Raw genomic sequence first — 18,380 nt, 5'->3', positions numbered from 1 at the left:
ATAAGATAAAAACAATTCACAGTCATCATTACTTCCAGCTGAGGCACAAGGAGGGGTTGGGTTTACCAGCTGATCCACAGTCTTAAACAGAAACCTGGGGTTGTGTTTATGTGTAGTAATGAGTTCAGAAAAATAGTGTGTTCTCGCATCCTTAACCATGTTATTGTAGTTAATTAATAAATCCTTCAGACTGAGGTAATGGACTTGGAGACTGGATTTTTTCCATCTGCGCTCTGCTTTCTTGCATTCCCTTTTGAGGCTGCGAATGCTGTCATTTATCCAGGGTTGCTTACTAGCTTTAGATGTAGGCCTAACCTTTAGAGGAGCAGTAATATTTAGAGACAACAAGCAGATATGATTGAAGTGATCGACCAGATTGTTGGTGTTGGAATCAGACAGGTGTTGGCTTTGGCTCTGAAAGAATGTGCAAAACTTTGAAACACTTTGTTCATTAAAGATGCGAGAACACACGGAGCTTGGTGAGGCGGCATGAGTAACAGGCGAATCGCAGCTAAAAACAATAAGAGAGCTGTGTCATTTGTTCCGACATGGACTATGACTCTTGTGATGGAGGACGGGAGCGATGGCATTAGGTCCTGGAGTTTTTTTAAAATGTCAGCTGTGGTGGCACCGGGGAAGCAGTGAGTGGTAGCATTAAAGAAACGGATGTTTCTGGTTATGGAGTCACTAATCATTAGTGTGGTTGGGGAGAAAAGAGGACGAGGAGATGCCGGTTGTGGGGTTCCAGAGCAGGACTGAGCAGAATCTGCTTCAACACTGCGTGCGGATTGAAGATGGAGTGTGTGAGCTGCCGAGTGTTGTGTTGGAGTAGCAGTAACATACCTGAGAGAAGGGCTACCCGACGGTGCAGGGTAGAGACGGCCTCCGGAGCGTCTGAGCACCTGGGAAGGCTAGAGGGGTCCCATAGGTCTGTATACATTCTCTGACATTGTATGTATTCATAAGGAGTAAAACAAGAGAGTCTGCCCTGCTTAAATAAAGGCCAGAATTAATGGATTTAAAATACTTTCAATCCATGCAGAATGGGAAAATAGCCATCTGATGACTGATAAATTTTAACACTTCACATTATTGTAATGATTGAGGTTGATGGTGGAATTTCAGATTTGTCCTGAAGCAACACAAACATGCCAATAGCTTGCTTATTTAATACATCAACCCTGAATCTCATGTTTAAGAATGACTGTCCATGCTCAAAACTACTGCAGCCTGTTGAACAAAAAAAAAGAAAAACAACATTGTTGTTCTTTTAGCTAACACAAAAACTAGCTAGCCAATCCTGACATAAAACCATCTGAGAAGTACATTTTTAATTTATTACCAAAAATGGAGTTATTGTGGATAAATGTTTGCTGACTTTGTAATGGCTTTACAGTAACATTATCATAAGAGAGGCAGCAGAGGTAACACGACCACCCGCATCGTGAGTGAAGGACTGGCGTACAGCTCATGTACAAACTGATAGGCTTAAAGTAACCTACTGACCACTCCAGCTGTCCAACTGACCCTTGCCTTGAAGGCAGTGGTGGTCTCTTGAGAATCTTCCAAGGAACAAAATTAATTCTACAACTTCTACAAATTAGCATGAATGATAAGTGTTAAGGGGGCTTTCACACCGGCCTCTTTTAGTTTGGTTAAATTGCACTATGGTTCTTTTCCCCCCGTCGGTGCAGTTTGTTTGGGCAGATGTGAAAGCAGCAATCGCACTTCGCACTTGGGTGTAAACCAAAAGCAGACCAAACAAGCGGACCAAGGTGGTCTCGGTCCGGTTCCAAACGAACTCTGGTACTGTTTGTTTATGATGTGAACGTTTCCCAACCTCGATCATACCAAATTGCAGAAAGCACCGTGCCTTTTTTGGAGTTAACAGACTCTCATTGTCGATGCAGATTATGCCTTTTATTACACTGATAACTAACACAAATGACAGACAAATGCAGACAAATGCACTGTGTGCCAAGGCAGAGTGCGACAGGGTCAGATTTTTATTATGCAATGAGGGGTTATGAAATGGCTAAACATGACTCATTAGTGATCACACTACACATTAATGCAGTAATGTTAGCAGTAATCATTTCTGATGTAATATTCTGTTGATCTGGTTGTATGAACATAGCCTCTCTCTATGAATTCAAACTTTATAACTTTTCTTTGCTTCCTGCTTTTCCCTTATGTTGCTCCAGAATTTCTGTCCAATGAATGGATGACCTTAGCACACGTCTTTTTGTTGGCTTCACTTGCAAAAATGGCCCACCAAACAAAATAAAATCAACATTGTATTTGGTTCTGACCAAAGCAAGTGAACTAACGGACTTTCCTGGTCTGAATGCACCCTAAGTTGCACTTTTTTGGAAAATCAGACACACACTAGGTATGTCAGAACACAATTACCATACAAGTAATTGCTCTTCCAAGAAAAGAAACATAGTACACCATTTCCTAGAAACCATTATGATAACATTTTCGTCAGCTGCCTTTATGATTTTTAAAAATTCTAATTCCACATAATGAACATAGTCTCCAGTGCTACAGAGGGGAATGTTGATAGACCATAGTCATTCAGTCTTATGACAGAGTGCCGATAATGTTTTAGTGTGTAGTTCATTTGTCACGGTTGATGTACAATGGTTCCATTCTCTGTAGTGCTGATAAGGGAACCTGTCACCGGAAGGTAGCTGCTTTGAAAGTGCACGTCAGTTTAGGAAATCTGTATTGAGAAAATAAATTAATATGAAGCACTGTGTCCTCCAACTGCAAGACAAATGTCCTTGAGCTCACGCCCATTGTTCCAGCAGAGCAGCTTATTGGACAGCAGTTTACGTCTGTGGTAGTACTGAGCAGATCTACTGAATCTCACTCCAGCAATTATTCCCTCTTGAAGTGGCCTCAACTAAAAATCAGTTGAAGAACAAGTATTAGATACTAAAAATGTCAAATTTGATTAGAAGCATTGATTGAAAAGAAACATAGTTAGTTCCATCCTGCACGATCCTGTGTTTACCAGCCAGTCTCCTGTAGCCCAATTCTGCCACACTGATCACATTTTAGGTACTATATGTGAATCAAACATGGAATTCAGGTCTGCCAATCACAGGTTACATAACAGCAGCATTCAGCCAAGAGCCCTGTCAATCAAAAATGTGTTAACAGAAGGTTTAATGCTGGCTTAGGGCTATTGTTGGATCTTAAACTTGATTATTTATTTCCATTGAAATGTAAAATGGTCTATTTTCATATAAGGTAAATATATCTATTGACATGTCTATTTTTGAAAGCATTTTTACTTTTTTTCCATACCTGCCTAAAACCTTTGCACATTACTGTATACACGTGTGTATTCATCTATATGGAGACAGATCTAAATAAGATGCAGTCATTGTATTCCCACAAGAACATTCATAAAATCTTTGAATACAAACGCCACCACTGTTGCCCTACTTGTAACACTATACTATATAGGCCTGCATACATTCTCTGACATTGTATGTATGCATGCATATGGACTAAAAAGACTTGTAAGTCAAGAGTAAATCCTGCTTAAATAAAGGCCAAAATTACTCCATTTAAAATAATTACTTTCAATCCATGTGGAATGTAGGGCTGCAGCTAATGATATTTCAACGATTGATCAATGCGTTGTTTAAGAAGTACTTTTACATGGCGGCGGCGCCCCCCCCCGTAACGGGATCAGCTGTGCATGTTTATAGGTGATAGATATTTATTGGTCCTTTCGGAAATTCATAGTGTGTCATGCAGCAAACATCAGACCAACAACCAGACAGCTGCTTTACATGCACAAACATCACCCGAGTGCTTTACAAGTTATCCTAAAGGCTTGTGCAGACTACATGACTTTAGGTGTCGGCTGATGGCCGTGCTGTTCACACTACACAACTTGCTGTCTTGTGACGGGAGTCTTGAAGTCGCTGTGGCGTTCACACTACGTGACTGATCGGTGACAGGGGGTCACACACTACACAAGCTGACAGCGGTTGTGTCCAGGGTTCTAAATTAACTTGTTTGATCACCAGCCAATCAGAATTTCCACTAGCCAATTTTTTTTCCAGTGAAAGTAAGAGAAATTATGAGTGCCACTGAATGCATTTGATCATTTTATTAACATTGTTGGCGTGAAAAACACAACAAAATATACACAGAAAGTACAAAGATTTCATTTCAAGTTTGGGATCTATCTATCATTTAAATCACATGTCTTCAGAGCTCTTCTTCTTCTTCAGAGGTGCCATCAGAATCTGAGTCACCCTCTGTTCCTTTTGTTTCATGTTTGCGCACAAAGTCAGGCCTGCGTGTGCGCAAACTGTCAGCATGCCAGATGTCAATGGCTTTGGTTGGATCAAAGTCTTTGATGTCAGGTGAGCACAACTGAGTTTTAAGGAGGTCAGGGTCTCATCTTTTAGGCGTGATCGCCAGTCACTCTTTACCTGCTTCATAACACTGAACCTTCTTTCACGGTCATCTGTAGTTGCAGGGATGGTGAGGAGAGCATCAAAAAGATCAAGGACATCAGGACACCGATGGCGCAGCATTCTGTTCACAGCCAGGTCTTCTCAAAGGTTCCTGTAGCAGGGTGAGACAAACAATATGGATTACGCACTTGCAAACAATTATACATATTCAAATGCAATTTTATTTATTAAAATATGCCATCAAATTTTGATTGTGCCTTTAACAAATGACATTAACTCTGATTCCTGATAAAAAAAAATAAAACTGTCTCACAATATTAGCCATTTCTATAGAGCTTGGGAACTTTTCAAGCACTTGTCAACAGGTCAACAGGTCAACATATTTGTAGCTACTGGCTTTGAGACAGCTTTTACCCCGACAAAATCAACTTTGACCTTCCCCTCACTGGCACTCCTGACGTAGACCATTTCTTCTTCCATCACTGCACTGTCAAGGGATCCATCTGACATGACCGAGATGAACTTGCCATCTGATAATCTTGCCTTCATCTTTCTTCTCTCATCGTCTGCTATGTAGTGTATGAACTCTTTTGCCTGGTAGTCATTTGTGTATGTCTCTCCTGTCTTCAAGCCTTTCTTCCTGTCCACCCTGAAATTAATTTTTGTGTAAATGAAGCCACTGTTAGCGTCTACAACACAGTACATTCAGTGAGATTTTTTTTTGAAACCCCCAAACGTAAAGTTGTGTCTCTATGGAAGCACTCTGAATCGTATTAAATGCACTGTTTCTGAAACATGTAAATAGTAACGTTAATTCACTTACTCACACATCAATGCGAAGTCGGTGAAAGGCCTGCCCTTTTTTTCCGATGGCGTGGGCATTTCGAAACAGTAGCTGCATCTTCTCCAACTCAGACGTCTTCAATAAAGCGAGGCTTCTCCCAGCAAGGCTCTCTTCAATACGACCTGTCTTGGCAGTTTTAATCCTTTGGCTCTCCTGATGACTTCGGGCACTCTTTCCTTCCTCTTTACTGCCTCGACTTTAAAATTATTAGTTCCCGCCACGAAATTGTTTGTTTTGTTTTTTTCTTTCGCGTACATGCGGCAATCCTGACAAAACATGAAGACATTTTCATGATCAAACACAAGCCATTCACGACCCGTCAACCATTTGGCATAAAATTTTCTTTTCTTCGTTTCTCTGTCCTCATCCCCTGGCTCGTTCCTCTTCTCGCCCCCAGAAGTCTGTCCCAACCACCGCCGCTTTTAGTTTAATCTTAACTTTTTACTTTACTAGCTAACTCCCTCCTCTTTCAGTCTTTGCTCCCTGCTCTGGCTCCGTTCGCTCTTATTCTTCCTTCTGTTTTCTGGTGGACGCTTCGTTCGTTTCCATGGTTTCTCGTGCTTGTTTCACTGCAAACTGCGCGCAGCCATAACTGGGGGATAAATGACCGAGAACAGAGACTTATGTATCATGCATGTAATGCCTCATGCATCACCGGCCAAACTGGCTAGTGAGTTTTTATTAACACCCGCCAGAATGAATTTTAACCCGCATTTGGCACAGGTCTCCAAACCACGTTTTGTCAAGAAAACACACGTGAAAGTAAAACAGGAAATGAGCGATACTGCACACAAAACAGTTGTTGTTTGTTATTATAAAGATGGCAATTAATAAAGACAAAGAATATGGGTGAAAGGATAGATTAGCACAAGCAGGTAGCAGGGATTGTCTGAGCTACAGAGAGAGCTGGAGTTGAGTAAAAAGGTGCAGCACCCCGACACTCAGTTAACTCATGACTGTGAGGTTACAACTCACGACCCAAAAAGGAGGACAACAAACGCACGTGTGTACATTTTGAGCTGAGGACTGCGGCTTACTTTGGCTAGCTTTCAACTCAACATCCAGTGATGGTACTATGGAAAGCTGTTACTGTTAACCTTGTCTGTAGTCCGCTGGCAGAACACCGGGTGCTTTCTGATCAGATGCCATCGTGCTGTTGCCAAGGCAACATAAGTTTAGTTTTATGGATGCAAAGAATTTGCGTTGATGCATTTTAGTAATCGATTTAATCTATGAATCGTTTCAGCCCTAGTGGAATGGGAAAATGGTCATCTGATCACTGTTAATAAATTTAAGTCAGACAATAACATCAGATGGGCTGTGATGTGTGTTGATTCTGGACGTAGCCCTTTGCTTCAGAAAACTAACTGGATCTACTGTGTGTTTCAGTTATAAAGCCCCTGAACTGGATGGCTTGTTAAACCAACTGAACTTCAATTTTGCTGAAAATGTAACTACACAAATTGAGGAGAAATATTATTTGAGGGAATGATGTGGAATCACAGTCATCTTTCCTCACATTGTCTTTTATTGTAGATAAAAGGTGTATACGCTTTATATTGTATCAATTGCCCACAAAGCGCTTGGACGACAGCTTAAAAGCTTTAGATAACTCAATGTCTCGCTGTATACCATATCTCTTATTTTGAGCTCTAAGACCACAGAGAAGCAGCACTCTAAAACCAAAAAGCTGAGCAATTGCTGCAGCTCCACTTAAAGTAGGTAGGCTTCACACTCTTTGGATAAGGAGGAAAGTGCTTGCACTTTGGGCCAACTGTGAAAACGGCAATCCTGAGAGCCCCCATTGATTTTGAATGAAACTGATTGACATTAAACCAAGATCACTGGACCCAGACTTTACAAAAACAACTTATATTATAAATCTGAAATATTTAGCAAAATTTTTTATTTACTTTTTCCCTAAGAAAATCCATTAACATTTTCCTTTTTGGAGCTGTTCCTATTTTCCCTTTCATGAGCAGTGCTGACAACATCTAGTCCATTGGCCATTTTTTCACACTCCTTTTGGGAGGGTCAAAGTGGCAGCAGGTCTAAAGAGCAGGCCACATGTCCCCTTTCCCGGCTGCTCCTGGGGGATTTCCACCTGTCCTCGGGCCAGCTGTGAGACATTGTAATCCCTGAAAAGTCCTGGGTTTGCCCCAGGTTCTGCACCCGTTGGGATATGTCAAACTCTTGCTGCCAACTCCTTGTGAGGCATAAAGGCATTACATGTCAACTGGCTGACTCTGATCTAAAGCAGCACTGACTCTCATCAAAGAATACCCGTGGACTTCTAAGTACCTCATGCAACAGACTGGAGTGTTAGTTACACAACCAAAGAGGCAGAGCAGCTCTGGCGGTAGAACATTCCTCACTGGTTGAGTTAAAACATTGCTAACAGTGATGACGCTAATTCGCTGATGTTTTAAGAGTGTAATTTACTATGTTTATTCCCTTAGTTTTGCATGCTTCCTAACGTTTGCTATTTAGCACTAAAAACCAAGTGTATCTGAGGCTGATGGGAATGACATTAGTTTTGCAGGATTTGGTCAAACTAAAGTGTCAGACATGGACAAAGGATGTTCAACCAGTTAGATTGAAGGGAAATGTAATCTTACATTAGTGTATTTAACTACTACGCAGAATGTATGTATGCTATGAAAAATATAAACAAATCAGCTTGAATAAATCATATAGCAGTGTTAAGGTGCAGTTAGATTTCAGTGACATGCTATAAATGTGGCAAAACATTTTTGCCATAAAGGTCATTATTATGTGATGGTATGAATACTTGTGGAAAATATCCATACATAAAAAGTGGCATTGAAATGGATGAGGAAGTGCAACCCTATCTCCCAAATAGCAGCAATAACACAGATGATGGCTGAACTGCTTCCCCAACTGCACTAACAGCCAGAAATTTGAGGCTGAGGGCTTTCTTACTATCCACTCTTCCCAACTTTAATTAGGCCAGCAGTTTAAAAGTCAATGGATGATTTAACTGGATTCCTGCTTGCATGTGGAGCTTTAAATGTGGAAGTTATATTAGTAACTTTTTAGCTACACGTGCATTATTCAAGGCTGCTTCTATAGTTCTGAATCCTTCACAATATGTTATTGTGTTTCTTCCCACCTATTTAAGGTTGATAATGAAACACCAATTCCCTAATCCCTGCTCTCTGCTGGTGTGACTTCCTCTCTGAATTGTGGTGATGAACAACAAAGTAATGAACACTACAGAACATCTGACAAATTACTAAGTCTGTTCCATTCTAAATGCCAGTACCTGAGGAACAACACAAATGGATAGTGGTGCGATATGGCAAACTGGGGACCTATCCTTTCATGCATCATTTTAAGTGACACATTGCTCAATATAGATATTCTGTCAGGAAATCAATACACCCGATGAAAAAAATAAAACCTTTAACTCTGTGGTAAAAGGAAAAATGTATCCAAAATAATGGCGTTGTATACAGAAACACCTGAGGTTCTCGAAAGGAAAATGACTTATTTTTCGATTGTATTCCAGTCTCTTTTTACTTCACTTCTACTTTTCTGCTTCTGTCTGTTTTCTTTGTAATATGCTGCAAAGCTGTAGGGTACGATGAGGCTAGGTTTTTGAGGGTGTATTAATGAAAGAAAGCACCTGCACCAAAAACCATTTATCAGATCACACAGTGGCTAGCTGAAATGGGAAATAGGGTGTGCGCGCATTGTGTGCATCTGGATGTGTTTATGCTTCTTTGTGTACATGTGTATATGTGTGTTTTCCTGCTTAAGTGTTGCCAATGTGACGCATTCATCACAGGGGACATAAACGAGATGAACTCAGTCTGTGGAAGGGCACACTGGTAAAATAATGGGTGTTAACTGTGAAAAAAAGATGAGATGGAGGAAAAAAGGGAGGGGTGCAAAAAAGAGGGAAAGGTAATCCAAATGCTCAAACAGGAGTGAAGTGATATGAGTGTGTGCATGTACTTGCTTATGTGACTGAAAGTGTGAGTGCTTAATGGGGCTTAGTCAAGGAGTCAGTAGAGAGAACAAGGAGCTGCCATCACCTTCTGCATCACTTCGCTTGAAGGTCACGGTATCCCAGGATGCAGTGCTACTGTGGCTTGGATCCCTCAAAGTGTGAAGAGTGAAATTGCTCCTCTACTGCTAGAGTATTTGGACTTACATTTTACAGCAGCAGCAACAACAAATTAAGCAAAACAATGAATAAATTTTAAGAAATACCGTAAACATAATATTAGAGACAGTATTTGAAGTGTGTAATTTTCAATGGGGATGGTGTGGGGAATATATTATTTATTCCCCCAACTCTTACAATTTGTTTGCTGTACTCACTAAAATATCCAAGAAATGTGTCCTTGTACCAAGCAAGACATTACATTATAAAATATATTAAATCAAGACCACCATCTTTCCCTAACCTTAAATATCAGCAATGAGTGCGTAAACAGTGGTGTATCAAGAGGACTTGGACTCTAAAATCTGGGCTGTTTTCAATTATTACCATGAGTTCATAGCAAGAAGCTTTACAATCAGTTATTAATGCACTTTTTGTTTGCTCGAAGTTTTACCTTGTACACTGCAGAGAGGCTGCTCTAACCCTCTGACTGTAGGAGCCTGTTGGGTCCATATGCAGCCGGACGGGAAAGTGTACACACTTTTCAGGGCTGAAGAAACTGCTGTAGGCTTTTGCATGTTTTTTTCAGACAATGGGTGACTACAATATTTTCCTAAAAAAAAAAAAATTTATCTCAGGTAGATCAGTAAAAGACAGTGAGAAGAAATGCTTTATTACTGCATCATTTTAAATCTTTAATTATTTTGTCATACTTAAAAAATGCATTAGCACAAATAATGTCTATTCCAGGGGAATGGCCATGTCAAATTGTATAAATACTGACAATAACATGTATGAAAGATTTGGAATTATATTTTTTAAGGAAATGACCACCTTCCTAACATTGTGGCACCTTTCTATGAGGACCATCACAAACTTTTTCAGCAGTTTGATCTACAGTAGCTCATCTGTTGGATTGGACCACACGGGCAAGCTTTTATTCCCCACGTACATCAGTGAGCCTGTCACTGGTTCACCGCTTTTCCAGCCTTGGGATAGGTGCTTTTATAGGTACTGACCACTGCAGACTGGGAACACCTGACAAGAGCTGCAGATTTGGAGATGATGTGACCCAGTCGTCTAGCCATCACAAATTGGCCCTTGTCAAAGTTGCTAAAACTGCCCATTTGTCCTGCTTCTAACACATCAACTTTGAGGACACACAGTGTTCACTTGCTGCCTAATAAATCCCACCCACTGACAGATGCCATGGTAACGAGATAATCAGTGTTCTTCACTTTACCTGTCAGTGGTCATAATGGTAGGGCTAATTGGTGTATATATACTGTATTTATTCGAAAATATATCGAACATCACAGTCATTCTGACATGCAGTTGGTATGAAAACCCGATTATGATGATGACAATCTGTGATGCACAATATCAAAAACTGGCCATTTCTACTCTTACCCTATCAACCATCTGAGCCATTACTGTCAGAATAGCCATTACTGAGTATGAGCTCTATAATAGCACCGATAATTCTGCCGTATAGCCCTCTATCCAAGCTGTTCATACCATAGTATTTCAATTGCCCCGTTTCAATAACAGGCTAAACAGCGCTATTGCTCATTTCCACTCTCCCCAAAAACAGACACTTCTATGATTTACTTTGTATTTGGTTGACAAAGGAGATGATCTGACTGCAGAGTTATAGTATCAAAGTCAAATAAGGCTTTTAGTCCTGTGCTGCAAACACACTGAGCCTTCTGACACTGGGCTGTTTTCCATTTGTTACAGTCACAAGAATAAAGGTCGACCAATATCTTCTCACCGCTTTCTAATAAACTGCTCTTGTTTGTGATAATACCATCTTTCTGACAAGTTTCCTTCCTGTCTAAAACATAAGTGAGATATCTGTTCATCCTCTTTAAGTTAAGTGTTTCTTTCCTATCTTACATCTGCTGTTGGAGATGCAATCCATCTCCAACAGTGTTGCTGTAGCCTTATCTGCTTTTTAGATGAAGTGTCAGATGATCCTTTTTGGAGTTTTGGAGAAAAATTGTAGTCCATATTCAATGGACTCTGGCTGGTAGCATTTCTGAACTCCTGACACATCCCAACTAATAACTACTTCACCTCAGGGTGTGGGGTGCGGGCAAGCTTTAAAGAGGAAGTAGAAATAAAAACAATCATAAAAGAAAAAAAAGAAAGAGAGAGAGGGGAAAAAAATCCTCACCTCCTGCCTGCTCATCACAGGAAGTGCAGCCTCAGCAGCCGCCTATGCAGAAGTGCTCTGATGATTATGCAGAGACCAAAGAACGCTCGGAGCGCAAACAGCTGGCCCGGTCTCACCAAGGATCACGGAGAGTCTTCTGATCTTTCTAATATATTCAGTAATTACTGATATGTGTCGACTGTGGTTGTGTGTGTGTGGATTGGTGGTGGATGTGGCAGCAAAAGAATTCCAAACGTAGCCCAGCGTTACACATTCACACCCTTCTGATCCTGATTGAAATTATCTATACGTATAGAAAAAAATGGAAAAAAGGTGCAAAAGCCTAAAAAAACACAGAATGATTCGCATTCAATTTGTCCAGTACTAAATAGTTTTATGCTTGGACAACACGTGTGACTTGTGAGCACAGTATTTGCATTAAAAATATAGGAGCAAATTAAGTAGACCTTCAGGATCTTGGATATGGTTGGGCTAGGATGAGAATAAGCAGCACCCAACACTTACTGTGAAGATTGCAGCTTATTTAAATCATCTTTTAGTGCTTCAAATGGTGAGCTCTTCCTCTTTGTGAATACATTCACCTGGAGAAGCAGCTTATCCACTTGAGTTAAGCATTCCAGCACTGTGCATAAACATGCTGCCCTGTGGCTCACTGTGAATAATTCGCTCCACCCATCTAATCCCGCTGTGTAAAGTTCATCTACTGTTACAGTTTTCTTATAGTCAACAGCAGATGTTGAGGTTTAGACGTTTTGCTTTTGGAATAGGTAATGACACCCTCCGGTTAATATCATTACCATCTCCCATTTCATCCCACATGTTTAGACACTTTGCCAGTCTTTGACACCTGGGTTGATGATGTGGGGAAAGCCATCTTAATGCACACAGTTTATTTGAGTATAGCGGGTAATTAGAAAATTAAAGACTGTCCTTGACACCAGTTACACAACAGCACTGTTCATTTGTTCAAATACTTAAGATGTTGCAATGGCTGCAACAAAGAGTAAGATGACTTACTGACGCGCGTTTCAGCTGTCATCTTCCTACAACAACTCTCCTCAAGAGACTTCAGAGCGAGACTTCTCCTTCACCTAGACGTTTCTGATTTTGCGAAAAGGCCCATCTCAGTAGGGGTCCTTTCCATAACAGGAAGCTAGTGTAAAGATCTCAGAACTGATGTGATCCACTATTTTGGTCTTAGTGAGGACTCGAGCAGCAGCTTTCTGAATCAGCTGCAGCTGTCTTGATAGATTTTTTAGGGAGACCTGTAAAAACGTTGTTACAGTAGTTGAGTCGACTGAAGGTAAAGGCATGGACAAGTTTTTCCCCCAAAAAACAGCCAGGTTATAAAGGTGATTCCAAGGTGACTGAGTAAGATGCAATATAATGAGCCTCTGTGTAATCCTAAAAAACGAAAAGACAAAGATTGCAACCTCTGACATCAAACACTGTTGTGGTGTTCATCAACAGCAAGGTTTTCTGCTGATTTTTGCATTTGAGCAATAGTCTGGTGCTGCTGTTTCCATTACCGTCCAGCTGATCTACCAGGATGCACATCCCCTGTTTCTCCAGTGCAAAAATAAGCAATCTCTGAGCAATTATACAGCATGTGTGAAAGCACATTCGATGGTGAGTTTTGACGGTCACTGTCTGCATAGATAAATGAAAATTGGCTTCGTATCTATTGAACTGAAATTCACACTTTCCCTTTGGCTCATTGCTGCAAAGCTAATAGGACTACTTCCAGTTAAGGTCATTGCCAACATTATTATGTTCCTTTCCGTTTTATGGGGAAAATGTCAATTCAAGACTGCATTCAAAGGCATGTGTTCAGGAAAAGTCACTCAAGGATGAGGACAGTGCATTTAGTTAGGAGTTTGATTTAAAATCCCAGTGGCTGTTGGCCTTTAGCACTAATCTGGGCTACATTCAATGTCATCAATCAAAAGGCAGAAATGAATCCCATCAAGTTCACAAACAGGCCAGCAAAGGGAAGGGAGCATTGATGAGAGTGTGCAGGAAGACCGATAAAAATTACAGCTTCTTATCGATCACCAACTATAACCTGGAAACCAAAGACGACAACAGAGCATAGAGAAGGTTCAGGGCAACAGGCAGCTGATTGAGCTTTTTATATTTACCCACATGTAGATCTTGAGAGATAACTAGTTGGCAATTTGCTACTGCTTTTTACAGCTAATGTGTGCGGTAATGGACTGGAATTTCTAAAGTGTTCCATCACCTTTCTACACTGTAATCCTGTTTTATAGAGTGAAAATAGCTGGTGAATCATTTTATGACTTGTTAGTTGATGATAAAGATGAGAAAATTAAATCAGTGAAAGACTTCACTATTTTCTCCCACCACATCATTGTAAATTACAGAGTGGAAAGTATTTTACAATGAATTTAAGAGTAGTACTTGAACATGAATTTAAGAGTAGTATTTTACAAAGTATTCAAGAGTCTTTTTATTTTAACTATATGCAAAAGGGTATTGGTTTGGGGTTGTAGGAGTTAGTACTTAGGCTTAGGAGTAAAAGTATTTGATGAACTTAACTCAGGAAATGGCTCCTATCTCTTCCGGTATTTGGGAGAGCTCCAGATGAGTCCTAACTTTTTAAGAGCTGCCAGAAGATGACATCAGTGCACATTTCTTAGATTTTGTTTTGGCAAAAATGAAACAATTCTTTGACTGACCTCGTGCAGGAGGCGAAAAAACAAACAAACACATGATTTCCCATTGCATAAACCATGGTCCTCCCAACCATACAGCAGCTGGGAAAATGCACCTGTAATGATTTGTGTCTGTCACAACCAAAAACTTTGCCAGTTTAAAACTTGTTATTGCTCCTAGAGCTGCACACCTCCCCTCCACTCAACGAGTTATGGAAAAAGAAGCAGCAGTAATTCAAATCTGGGTCTATATTTGTTCATCATCACCATTGTAACGGTGTGTCCAACACTGGATGACACAGAAATGAATACCAATAACAAGTTTAGTCCGAGTTTAAATTTTCAGCAACATTCTTCAGAGGTAGTCTTAGATGCTTAATAAAAACGGGCCCTGGTGTCAAATGTACAGTATTTTGTATATATATATATATATATATATAGACACACACACACACACACACACACACACACACACACACAGTATTCTGTAGCAGGAGATTCTACAGCTGATACTCTTGTTGCTTTTTTGTTAATGAAAGCTAAGGTATCTAATTTGGTGTTAGTAAGAAATCCAGACAGGATCAAATATTTGAGATTTCTGGGGTGCACTCTTTTTAGTTTTTGTCTGATGTTTGAACAGCCCCACCAGTAGAAACATCACTCGTAAAAGAAGTTCCAGCCATCGCTCTCTCTGTTATTGTTCTTGGGTTTTTATTTAAGTGCAGTTTTGCTTTGGTCAGGTGATAACAAACCGGGCAGAAGAGAGGATACATCTGTCTGGTGTTTGGCAAAGTGGGTTCTGGCTGTGAAACATTGAGTCAGCTAGGTTTAAGCTCCGTCAGCACCCTGCGGTGCTTTTACAGTTTAATGCAGAGAGCCGAGACAGGCTGACAGAGAGGGCTGCAACAGCAACCTTATAAAACACACATGCACTCAGTCATACATTCACAAAGATGTGTTAAAGGACTGCTGTGTTGAACTTTACATGTTATAGTCCCTCAACTATTCACGGCCACTGGTTATAGGTAATGTTAATAAAATATTATCATATAAAATGTTTAATAAAATGGCCCAGCAGGACTTATGAACCAGCTGTAGATGCGTAATCATCACAGTGTTGTGTGGTGTTTTCAGATGTTCCAACATCTGGGACTTGGGATTCAATTGCTAAGTAGCACAAATTTACCTTTATTGTCTTAACCCTAGTGTAGCTGCCACATTCTGATATTGAGATAATCAAATAAACTGATGCAGGTGGAACACTTTGGATAGCTGCTGCTTCATAGTCTTTAGGGCCCGAGCACGAAACGTGTGAGGTCCCTATTGGAATTATATTTCTTTTTTTCTGCAAAGTAAGTGTCCAGACATACAAAAAAGCCTCTTGGAGCCATTGCCTAAACCCAACAGGAAGTTGGCCATTTTGGTTTAATGGTCATTTTTGGCGATTTACACACTTTGTACTTTAACAAACTCCTCCTAGGGATTTAGTCTGATCAACTTCAAATTTTTTGCTGTGCACTCTAAACCCATTGACGATTAAAAGTTATTCAAACGGTTATTACCAGTTGACCAGTTTGCCCATAGCATGTCATCGAAAATTGGTGATTCGCCATGAAACAGGAAGTTGTTATAACTTCAGTACACATAATCACATCTGCACCAAACTTGATAAGAGTTACAATAGTCCCGCTCTGAACACATCCACATGCCAATATTTCACTCAAAGTCATAGCGCCACCTGCTGGCAACAGGAAATGACACATTTTACGCTGTAATGTACTACTCCTAGAAGGCTGGACATATCAACTTCAAAACTGTCCCAGAAAACCCTTAACACATTGATGAGGCCATGATGTAAAACTTAATTTTTCTGTTAACTGCGTGGCGGTGGCATGGCGGTGAAGTCCCACGCTTCGCCATGACACAGGAAGTTGTTGTAACTTGACTGTACAAGCTCGGATCTGTACCAAACTTTACATATTTTATAAGGATCCTGCCCTGAACACATGTACATGCAGACATTCACCCACAGTCATAGCGCCACCTGCTGCCAACAAGATATGACCTTTAACAAAGCAGCTCCCGTGGCACGTTTCACCTACATGTATGACATTTCTGTGGCACATGTATCATGTCCAGACGTACTGAAAAGCCTCTTAGAGCGATGCCCTAAACCCAACAGGAAGTCAGCCATTTTGAATTTTATGGTAATTTTGGGATGATTTACAGGCTCTGTACTTTAACAAACTCCTCCTACAGAATTAGTCTGACCGACTTCAGGTTGTTGCTGTCTACTCTAAACCCGTTGATGATTAAAAGTTGTACAAATGGTGAGTTTTCGTGAAACGGCTTCCCCCGTGGCATGGCGCCCAATATCGATGATTCGCCATAAAAGAGGACGTTGTTGTAACTTCAGTGTACATCAGAATCAGCTTTATTGCCAGGTATGTGTACACATACGAGGAATTTGACTCAGGATTGTACATTGCTCATAATGTGCTTACTCATACAAAAATACCATAACACAATAATATAATAAATGCTGACATCTGCCTCAGACTTTACGTGCTTGATAACTGTCCTGCCCCAAACACAACTACATGCCAATATTCAGTTATAGTCATAGCGCCAAGTGCTATGCAGCGCCACAAAGGGGACACAGGAAATGATGATTAACACCTTTGTGTAGTGTACGAAGCACGTGGCAAATTCACAGCCACACCGGCAGAGCTCCAGAATCTACAACGCAACCACCTCATACCTCGACGCGCTACACGTGCGAGGGCCCACCCAACGCTGCTTGCAGCTTTAATTTTGTTATTGATGTTGTTTTCGTCGTCAAGGTTGTATTCAGTTATTCTGACATAGCTTTTTTTTTGACAGACAAAAATTAGGCAGTCCAAGTGAAGCATAAAGTCACAAAAATAAAAAGGATAAAAAGAAAACCAAAAACTTTTATAAATCAAAAAAGAAACAAAGAATTTGGTGAAGCAAAAGCCAATATTAACTGACTTTGGTTCCAAAATGTGGGTCAAGCAAGTAGCAACCTTATGGGTCTGAAAAGTAACGCCAATGGCGGTTCCTTAAATCCGCATTTTTCCTAACAGCCAGCAGGGGGCGACTTCACAGGCTGCAAAAAGAAGTCCTATTGCATTGGAGTCCATGAGAATATGACCCTACTTCTCACTTGATTTATTAACTCAGTGAACACTCAATAGTTTTCAAGTTTTCATTTTCTTTTTGTAAGTTATATCCCCATTTTGAGGAAACTAGACAATACAGTTGGGCATGCTTTAGGTTGTGGCTACCTTGTGATTGACAGGTCCCTACCACAACACCCTGTCATTCAGGATAAAGGCAAATTATATCCACTGCACTGTGTACAGTTAACTATGCATTAACTTGTTTTTGACTGTTGTCTGTTTGACACTTTCACAGTGTGTTTTCAGGTGGGGAACAGCTGTTTGGCAGTGGAGCGGGGCTTAGGGCTGAAGTCTAGGATCTCAGCAGGCTGATGGCCTTAACTGGCAGAGGCAGGCTGTGGTTTCCGTGTCCGAGAGTTCTGGAGTGACTTTGCTGGGTGATAATGGTGAACAGGTCCAGGTGGCGGTTTTCAAGTATGACTTACAGATCCGCTGGGGACTGGATGTCAGGTCTCCCCTTAAATGTGGTGGCAGCAGATTGGCAGATGCGGGTCAGGTGTGTGATTGTGGATGGAAGGCAGATGTGTGCTGGCGCCAACTCAGAGAGCCCGTGGCAACGCCAGTAACTCCACTGCAGGGGAGAACAGAGAGAGAGAGAGAGAGAGAGAGAGAGAGAGAGAGAGAGAGAGAGAGAGAGAGAGAGAGAGAGAGAGATTGAAACCACCTTTATTTCCAACATACAGATAAAACCAGTCTGTTACCACTAGCAAACTTTGTTACAAAATCTCAATTACGGGGAAAAAATAAAATAAACCACAAAAGACACAAAAAAGAAACAACAACAAACTGACTTAAAAAGTCAACAGTAAATCATCATTTTCATCAACTCTACATAACACTTCATTTATAGCCCAAGTATTCACGAACATTGGTAAGCACCCAACCAAAGTATAGTATGC

Source organism: Micropterus dolomieu, linkage group LG01, assembly GCF_021292245.1.
Source record: "Micropterus dolomieu isolate WLL.071019.BEF.003 ecotype Adirondacks linkage group LG01, ASM2129224v1, whole genome shotgun sequence".
In the NCBI taxonomy this organism is placed as follows: Eukaryota; Metazoa; Chordata; class Actinopteri; order Centrarchiformes; family Centrarchidae; genus Micropterus; species Micropterus dolomieu.
The sequence above is the reverse complement of the archived record's forward strand: the minus strand, read 5'-3'. Positions refer to the sequence as shown.